The 10,605-nt window shown below is 38.1% G+C and overlaps 1 pseudogene; it reads left to right on the top strand.

Moving 5' to 3' along the window:
• The window catches only part of LOC115295197, a 132,129-nt pseudogene extending 121,736 nt beyond the window's left edge, over positions 1-10,393 (top strand).
• Positions 10,394-10,605: the final 212 nt, after the last annotated feature.

Here is a 10,605-nt window from a genome sequence, read left to right on the forward strand (position 1 = left end):
TTCCATTCCAAAACAGCAGAATACACATACTTCCCAAATTCCATGAAACATTCTCCAGGGTAGGTCATCTATTAATCCACAAAACAAGTGGATTAACAAATTTAAGAAAACTGAAGTTATATCAAGCATCTTCTTTGACCAAAACTGCAATGAAATATATAAAGAAAAATGGAAATTTTACGATATGTAGACTAAACAATATGCTACTAAACAAACAAAGGGTCAACAAGAAAATCAAAATTGAAACCAGAAAACACTTTGAATCGAGCATAAATGGAAATACAACACACCAAAACCTATGGGATACAGCAAAAGCAGTTTTAAGAGGAAAGTTCAAAGTGATAATAAAGCCTATCTAAAAAAAAAATCTGAAACTAGCAACCTAACTTTACACTTCAAGGAACTAGGAAAAGAAAAAATAAAATAAAGCCCTAGATTACTGGAAGGAAGAAACAACAAAGATCAGACTGTAAATAAGCAAAATAGAAACTATACAGACAATAGAAAAGATCAATGAAGCCAAGAGTGGGTTCTTTGAAAAGAAACAAAATTGACAAACTTTTGGTTAGGCTCACAAAGAAAAAGAGACAGGACTCAAATAAACTCAGACATAAAAGGGGAGACGTTATAATGAATAACACAGAAATACAAAGGATCATAAGAATCTACTATGAACAGTTAGATACTAACAAATTGGATAATCTAGAAGAAATGAACAAATTCTTAGAAACATAATCTTTCAGTAATTTGGGTTTGAGATGCCTGAGAAACAGATCAGTTGGATAGTTAGTTGCTGAATAAAAGTTCAGTGGGGAGGTCTGACTAGATTAGGTGAATGTCCACACCTCACTGTGAACCAGAATGACACACCCCTCAGAGATGTGTGTCTACCAGCATGAGGTGGCTCAGGGCTAGAGTATTTGTTTTCAAGTTCTCTGGGCCAATCTGTGCAACCTAGAAGGAGAATATAAAGTGGTGTGAAAGAACACAGGCTTGTGTAAATATGAATCTCAGGTTTATTGATCACTAACTGTGTAACTTTGAACAACTCATTTTACTTTTCTGAAATTTAATTTTTCATTACCCATATTTACCCAAAGATCCCTTTGAAAATTAAATGAAATAATAATGAAGATGTCTAGTAAACTTTTCGCATATACTAAGTGCTTGATAAATTCTGAGTGCTATTATTAACAATATATTTTTATTTTAACATCAAAGTTAATGAGTTGCCAGAAGAACAGGGTCCCCAGAAAAATAGAAAATCAAGCACACTGATTACAAGTAAAAAAGATTGAATTGGTAATTTAAAAACTCCCTACCCGCTGACTCAGTTGCTTAAGTGTCCAACTTTAGCACAGAAGCTCTTTCCTCTCTCTCTCTCTCTCTCTTCCTTCATTGCTTGTGCTCTCTAAACAAACAAACAAAACAAAAACAAAAACAAAACTCCCTACAAACAAAAATCCAAAACTAAACAGACATTATTAGTGAACTTTACCAAACATTCAAAGGAGAACTAATATCACTCCTTCTCAAAACCTTTCAAAAAATAAGAGGAGGGAATATTTAAACTCATTTTATGAAGCCAACATTACCAGACAGGATATCAAAAGAAAAGAAAATTACAGGCCAATATCCCTGATAAACATAATTCCAAAACTCCCCAACAAAATATTAACAAACTGAATTCAACAAAACATTAGAAGGATCATACATCTGATCAAGTTGGATTTCAGAAATGCAAAGATGATTCAACATCTGCAAATCAATTTGACACCCTACATTAACAAAATAAAGAATAAAAATCATATAATCACCTCAATAGATACAGATAAAGCACTTGATAAAATTCAACATTTATTTTTGATAAGAGTACTCAATAAAGTGGTATAGAGGGAATGTACCTCACCATAATAAAGAACATATACGACAAACCCACACCTAGCATTATACTCAATGGAGAAAAGCTGAAATCTTTCCCTCTAAAATCACTAATGAGACAAGAATGTCCACTTTTGCCACTTTTATTCAACATAATACTGGAATTTATATCCAGAGAAATTATGTCAGAAAAAGAAATAAAATGCATCCATATTGGAGAGGATGAAGGGTTGTCTTTTGTGCTTGCATAGTCTCAGCACCACAATCCAGGTGTTTGAAGAATGCCTGATCCACAGGTATAGAACCCTATGCAGTATAGCATTCAACCAGGGGACCCACCTCAGAGAAATGGCAGTGCAGGAGTGGGTCCATGACCATGGAATACACTGGATGTATCATGACCTTGCTCTAAAGAAGTATTTGGTCTTGTAGAACACTGACATAGGCTTCTGAAGGCTGAACTGATGAGATGAGAGGAACCTCTCAGAAAGGATGGGCTACCGTCCTTCAGGGTACAGCATACTTATTAAATCAGTCTCCCTTCAGTGGTGCTGTGTCCCCAGTAGGAAGAATACTTGGGTCTGGAAATCAAGAGGGGGAAGTAGGCAGAGCCCCACATAATATCACCCTCAATGACTTCCATGAATTGCTATGCTTTTCATCTACCTCAGGGGAGTTGGAGGTTCCAGACCTTATAGGGAGATATACCTTTGGTAGATGATATAACAAGGGTTTTATTGAATAAATGTTATAATGATCACAGGGCACTCTAGACTCCTGTGTTCAGGAACCAGCAGGCAGAAATAGATGTCACCCTACTGGCAGGAAATTGATCCTGATCAGGGGAGGAGCTGGGGCTGCTTTTACATGGTTGAGACATAGATGAACACCTGTGGAAGCCAGGGGGCCCCAGGGGGCTTTTTCCTTTGTAAGTGGGAATGGATACTCCAAGCAACCCTGGACTGACAAGGATATGTTTATCAAGTTTTGGACTCTTCATGAATGAAGGTCTGGGTCATTCCATCAGATAAGTGCACCAGATCTTCTTAGATGCTCTCTCAGTATGAGGGACATTTAGAACAGATAGTGGAGGAGGGGGAGGTAAGTACCAGTGTGTCTCCCAAGGCAACATTTATAATAGAAAAGGAGGATACAGTTCATCCTTATCACCTCCCTATTCTGCATTTCCCTTCTGAAAAAAGTCCCACAACAGCCAGGGAAGCACTGCTCCCAACCATATGCTCTTCAACCATAGAGGAATAATAGAATGAGGGACACAGCATCTGCCTTCTCAGATCTATCACCGTATCTGTGCCATGGCCATCCCTCTCCCTGGCTAATGACAGAGCAGCAGAAATACCAAGGCTAGCCCTTGAAGACATGGGCTTCTCTGACTTTTGCTTAAAGACTAACTCTCTGGGGGCACCTGGGTTGCTCAGTCAGTTAGGGGTCCAACTTCAGCCCAGGTCATTATCTCATAGTTTGTGAATTCAAGCCCCATGTCAGGCTCTGTGCTGACAGCTCAGAGCCTGGAGCCTGCTTTGGATTCTCTCTCTCTCTCTCTCTCTCTCTCTCTCTCTCTCTCTCTCTCTCTCTCTCTCTCTCTCTCCCCCCCTGCTCCTGTTCAGTCTCTCAAAAATACATAAACATTAATAATTAAAAAAAAGACAAACTCTCTGACAGACTGACTGAATATCAGTCTAGGATGATTCCTTCCACCCCACCTCACCACACTGCCTCCACTCTATTACTCCAGCACAGACTTGCCTCTCAGTCTGATGGTTTTCCCAGCCTTCCTCCATTCTATGTCCATTCTCTCTCACATGGGGATATATAAAATTCTTGTACATCCAGTCCCATCTTGGTTAATTTTTAAAGGCTGTGGCCAAGTCAGTATACCTTCTGTATTTTGTCTCATATGCAAATTTATAGGTTTAGAATTTCGGGATCCAAGGTACTATTAAGAATATTTTATTAAAACCTCTATGAGGCCAGCATTACATTGATTTCAAGACCAGACAAAGATCCCACGAAAAGGATAACTACAGACCAATTTCCCTGATAAACATGGATGCAAAAATTCTCAACAAGATAGTAGCAAACCAAATCCAATAATACATTGAAAGAATTATTCACCACAATCAAGTGAGATTTATTCCTGGGCTGCAGGGATGGTTCAATATCCATAAATCAATCAACATGATACATCATATAAATAAAAGAAAGGATAAGAGCTGCATGATATTCTCAATAGATACAGAAAAAGTATTTGACATCAAGCATTTTAAAGGATTTTAAGGCATTCTTTCTTGATAAAAACACTCAAGAAAGTAGGAATAGAAGGAACATACCTCAATATCATAAAGGCCATATACAAAAGATTCACAGCTAATATCATCCTCAGTTGTGAAATGCAGAGCTTTCTCCCTAAAGTCAGGAACACAACAGCAATGTCCAGTCTCACTACTGTTGTTCAATAGAGTGTTCTAATTCTTAGCCTCAACAATCAGACAACAAAAAGAGAAGGCATCCAAATCAACAAGGAAAAAGTCAAACTTTCACAGAGACAATGTGAAACTACATGGAAAACCCAAAAGATCATCAAAAAACTGCTAGAATTGATTCAGCAAAGTCACAAGATACAAAATCAATGTACACAAATCGGTTATATTTCTATACACCAATAATGAAGCAGCAGAAATAGAAATCAAGGAATCGATCCCATTTACAATTGCAACAAAAAACATAAAATGCCTAGGAATAAACCTAAACAAGGAGGTAAAAGATCTGTATGCTGAAAACTATAGAAAGCTTGTAAAGAAATTGAAGAAGACACAAACAAAAAAAAAAAAAGGAAAAACCGTCCATGTTCATGGGTTGGAAGAACAAATACTATTAAAATGTAGATACTACCCAAAGCAATCTACGCATTCAATGTAGTCCCTATCAAAATAACACCAGCATTCTTCACAGAGCTAGAAGAAACAATTCTAAAATTTGTATGGAAACAGAAAAGACCCCAAATAGCCAAAGCAATCCTGAAAAAGAAAACCAAAGCTGGAGGCATCACAATTTCAAACTTCAAGCTGTCTTACAAAGGTGTAATCATCAAGACAGTATGGTAATGACACAAAAACAGACACATAGATCAATGGAACAGAATAGAGAACCCAGAAATGGACCTACAAATGTATGGCCAACTAATCTTTGACAAAACAGGAAAGAATATGCGATGAAGAAAAGGCAGTTTCTTCAGCAAATGGTGTTGGGTAAATGACACCAACATACAGAAGTCTGGACCACTTTCTTACACCACACACAAAAATAAACTCAAAATGAAAGACATAAATGTGATACAGGAAACCATCAAAATCTTAGAGAAAAATATATATAGCAACCTCTTTGACCTCGACCATGGCAACTTCTTACTAGATATGTCTCCAGAGGCAAGAGAAACAAAAGCAACAATGAACTATTGAGATCTTATCAAGATAAAAACTCTTCCACAGTGAAGGAAACAATGAACAAAACTAAAAGGCAACCGGCAGAATGGGAGAAATTATTTGTAAATGGCATATCAGATAAAGGATTAGTATCCAAAATCTATAAGGAAGCTATCAAACTCAACACCCAAAATACAAAGAATTCAGTGAAGAAATGGGCAAAAGATGTGAACACTTTTCCAAAGAAGATATCCAGAATGCTAACAGACACATGAACAAATGCTCACCATTACTCATCATCAGAGAAATATAGAGCAAAACCACAGTGAGATATCACCTTACACCCCTCAGAATGGTTAAAATTAGGAACTCAGGAAACAAAAGATGTTAGCAAGAATGCAGAGGAAGGTGCATTCTTCCCAGCTCCTTTTGCACTGTTGGTGGAAATGCCAACTGAGGCAGCCACTCTGGAAAACAATACGGAGGTTCCTGAGAAAATTAGGTATAGTGTTACCCAATGACCTAGAAATTGAACTACCAGGTATTTAAACAAATGATACAAAAATGCTGATTTGAAAGGGCACACGTACCCCAATTTTTATAGCAGCATTATTAACAATAACCAAATTATAAGAAGAGCCCAAATGTCCATCAATTGACCAATGGATAAAGAAGAAGTGGTGTACCTATGCAATGGCATATTACTTGATGGTCAAAAAGAATTTAATTTTGTCATTTGCAACAATGTGGATGGAACTAGAAAGCATTATGTTACGTAAAACACTGTCAGTCAGAAAAAGATAAATATCATATGATTTCACTCATATGTGAATTGTAAGAAACACAACAGATGAATATAGGAGAAGGGAAGGAAAAATAAGATAAAAATGGAGAGGGAGGCAAACCATAAGAGATTTTTAAGTACAGAGAAAAAACTGAGGATTGCTGGAGGGGGTTGGGTCGGGGGATGGGCTAAATGGGTGATGGGCATTAGGAGGAAGCTTGTTGGGATGAGCACTGGGTGTTACATGTAAGTGATGAATCACTAAACTCTGCTCCTGAAACTGTTATTACACTATATATGATTAATTTGGATTTAAGTAAAATTAGAAGGAAGAAACAAAGAGAGAGGGAGGGAAGGAGGGAGAGAGAGAGGAAGGAAGGAAGAGAGGGAGGGAGGAAGGAAATTTTATTTGTATGATCAGAATTTTAATTCAGGTCATACCCAAATTTCTAGTGCGAACTGATGTTCATTAGTGAATTTTGCAGGTTAAATAATTTGGAATTTGAGTTATTTGAATCAGGAAGATAGGTCTCCTTCCCAGTATCTCCTTTGGCAGCTATTCATAACATGCATCACCCACTTCTATTTGGCTGTAAGGCTCTCCAGATTGCCACAGCTCCTGTGATCACTTGTGAGCCCAATGATCTCTGCATTTTTGTGTCCTCTTCTCCCCAAGCTTCTGCCACCGTAGTAGCTTGATTTAGTGTGTTTAGGTAGAAAGAGCACTGTATTGGGAGGCTCATAAGCCTTTTGTTTGAGTGTCTCTGGCATTTTCTCCTCCACTCTGAGAGACATACTCTGAATTATATTGTATCCTCCCCAAAAGGCTATATTTTAAATTAGGGTATTGGTGCCTAGGTGGCTGAGTTGGTTAAGCATCCAATTCTTGATTTCGGCTCAGGTTATGTCTCGCAGTTCATGAGTTGGAGCCCTCTGTTGGTCTCTCTGATGTCATCAGGAAGCCCTTGGATTCTCTGTCCCCCTTTCTCTCTGCCCCTACCTCACTTATGCTCTCTCTTTTTCTGAAAACAAAAACAAAAAAAATTTTTAAATAAATAAATTAGTATATGGGATAGCAATGTATATTTAGTGAATACTTAGAATTTCATACTCATTATAGAGTCTTTCATATAACCTGGGTTCATATTATCTCCATTGAAACATGAGGGAACACAGAAAGGTCAAGTTGTCCAAGGTCCATAGAGCAAGTATGTAGCAAAATTAAATTAAAATGTAGTTTTTTGGATTTCCTTAAGTCAACTCATGTTTCTAGTGCTCACCATTTTATAACAAAGAATTGAAAATCAGATAAGGCATTCCCTGAACCCTCAATGCCAGAATCATTTCTTTTCTTTGAGGCTTCTAGAGCACAGCTGGGCTCCCTGGCTTGCCATTTAACACAGTTCAATGTCTGATAATATATTTTCTTACCCACTAGACTAACTTAGGGCTCTTGGAAGGCAGGAACTGAGCCTTACACATTGTATTCTTGGAGCACAGCATGATATTTAGCATGTAGAAACTGTGTAACAAGTTCAGTAACTTAATGGATGATAGTAAAAATTGGTTTAATTTATACTACAAAACACAAAGTAATCTTGGGTAAACTATTGTAGATGTTTGAACCCCATTTCCATTTCTTCATTTGTAAACTGAATACTATGTGCTTCAACTAAGTGATCTCTGAGTTCCTTTCCTGCTATAAAGACCTCTAATACTAAATAATATGTGTATATCATGAAAGCTTAAAATTATGTACTCATGTGCACAATAAGGAAAAATGCTAAGAAATTAATCTTTTCCTGGTTCAGCAGTTTGAGGTAACAGTTAATGTTACCAAATATAACTCTTTGTGATAAATGTCAGTATGCAACCTATATTAGCTATGGACTGAAAAATGGACATGTTTTGTAGAAATTTACATATACTATTTACAGACAGTTACAAAAATTTCTAATAAAGTCTAAGACACATTACTCACATAAAAGATTACAGCTAGCTATAAAAAGTCAATGTAGTCCTTACTAATGAACATTCCAATTATTCTCATAAATGTGGATGGTAGTGTGATATAAACACAGACATGAATCACCATGTTTATAGAAAATATGAATTTCTTAAATTAATAGCATACTTTTCATGGTAACCCAAAAAACATATTTATTTTTTCCCATTCTAAATGTGGAAGAATTTTGAGTGGAATTTTTTTTGGGAAATCCAGAGAAGCAAATCACATAAATTAGCCTGATGTTTCATGTGTCTATGTATAATATTTGAGCCTGTAACTGAAATAGTCCAGGGGTTAGCTCTGGGATGTATAAGGGGAAACATTTAGTGGGAACTGTATTCTGTGTCACACACGAGCATCCTGAGGAAGTGGGGAAGAAACAACAGAATGCTCACAAAAAAATAAAGAACCTTTAGATTTTTACCTACAAAGTAGAGCCAGAGAATTTCTAATTGGGGTGGGCTTTTCCCCTGGACTCCCTTGTTACTAAGGGGTCAACATGCTAGAAGTGGGGTGTGGGTAGTCATAGGGCCACCTTAATGCAGTTTTATGATCTTTTAGCACCATAGGTCCTGCTGTTAGTGACAGTAAGGACTGAAAATTCAAAGGTGGCTTTCTTGTCCACTTGACCAAAAAGCAGATTTTAAACTCCTATCCCAATGAGCTAATAATATAAACTTTGAAAAGTTCAATTAATATATATTTTCCTTAAAATCAAATAGGTGTGTTCTTGCAATTTTAATTCTTCTTAGGATATGGTAGGGTATTTGATTCATTCTGAGATGTGCTTTGCCTGTTCTATTCTGTTTAATTGATGTTTATTTTTTAAGTAGAGGGGAAAATTATAGGTTAGGACCCTCTTCTTCCGAAAATTTCTTTTTTTTTAATTTTTAAATTTATTTTTAAGAGACAGTATGAGTAGGGGAGGGTCAGAGAGAGGAAGACAGAATCAGAAGCAGGCTCCAGGCTCTGAGCTCTCAGCACAGAGCCCGACGCAGGGCTTGAACCCACAAACCATGAGATCATGACCTGAGCTGAAGCCAGATGCTTAACTGACTGAGCCACCCAGGCGCCCCAAGAGCCTCTTCTTCCTACAACATATTGACTTAAAATTTTTTTTAACCCATTGACTTTGATGTTAAAAATAAAAATATAGCTCTTTCCCATTTTTAAAAAAATTTTTGATGTTTTTTATTTATTTTTGAGACAGAGAGAGACAGAGCATGAATGGGGAGGGGCAGAGAGAGAGAGGGAGACCAGAATCGGAAGCAGGCTCCAGGCCCTGAGCTGCCAGCACAGAGCCTGACAGAGGGCTCCACAAGGGGCTCTAGCCCACCAATGCGAGATCATGACCTGAGCCGAAGTCGGAGGCTTAACTGACTGAGCCACCCAGGCGCCCCTAGCTCTTTCCCATCTTGCAAGTGGGTGAAAAAGCTGAGAAGCCAGATACTAAGGAGAAGAAACCTGAAGTCAAGAAGGCTGATGCTGGTGGCAAGGTTTAGAAAGGTAACCTCAAGCCTAAAACGCCACAGAAGGGGAAGCCCCACTGCAGCCGAAATCCTGTCCTAGTTAGAGGAATTGGCAGATATTCCCGATCGGCTATGTATTGGTCAAAGGCTATCTACAAGAGGAAGTATTCAGTGGCTAAATCCAGGATTGAAAAGAAAGAGAAGATTCTTGCTACTGTCACAAAATCAGTTGGTGGTGACAAGAAGGGTGGTACCTGAGTGATTAAACTTTGCAAAACGCCCAGGTATTATTCTACTGAAGATATGCCTCAGAAGCTGTTGAGCCACAGCAAAAAACCTTTCAGTCAGCATGTGAGGAAACTGCGAGCTAGCTTCACTCCTGGGACCATTTTGGTATTCCTCACTGAGCGCCACAGAGGCAAAAGGGTGGTTTTCCTGAATCAACTGAGCAGTGGCTTGCTACTTGTGACTGGACCTCTGTCCCTCAATCGAGTTCCTCTGCCTAGAACACACCAGAAATCTGTCATTGCCACCTCCACCAAAATTGATATCAGCAGTGTGAAAATCCCCAAACACCTCACTGATGCTTACTTTAAGAAGAAGCAGCTGCGTAAACCCAGACACCAGGAAGGTGAGATCTTCAACACAGAGAAAGAGAAATATAAGATTGCAGAACAGCACAAGGTTGATTAAAAAGCTGTGGACTTGCAAATTCTGCCAAAAATCAAAGCTGTTCCTCAGCTTCAGAGCTACCTCTGCTTGGTGTTTTCTCACAAATGGAGTTTATCCTCACAAACTGGCATTCTAAATTTCTTACAAAGAACCTAAATAATGGGTCCATCTCTAAACAAACAGAAACAAAAAATGAACAAACATAAGAATAAAAATATATTGTTGATAATAGTACTCACCTCTGATTCTCATCCCTGGCTGCAAAGATTTGCCCAGGGAACTTAACTAGCCCTGTGGCACCTCACACTGGTGGACACACTCTGAGTGGTGTGGGAGTCATCATGCATA

The sequence above is a fragment of the Suricata suricatta genome, chromosome 7, assembly GCF_006229205.1.
Source record: "Suricata suricatta isolate VVHF042 chromosome 7, meerkat_22Aug2017_6uvM2_HiC, whole genome shotgun sequence".
In the NCBI taxonomy this organism is placed as follows: domain Eukaryota; kingdom Metazoa; phylum Chordata; class Mammalia; order Carnivora; family Herpestidae; genus Suricata; species Suricata suricatta.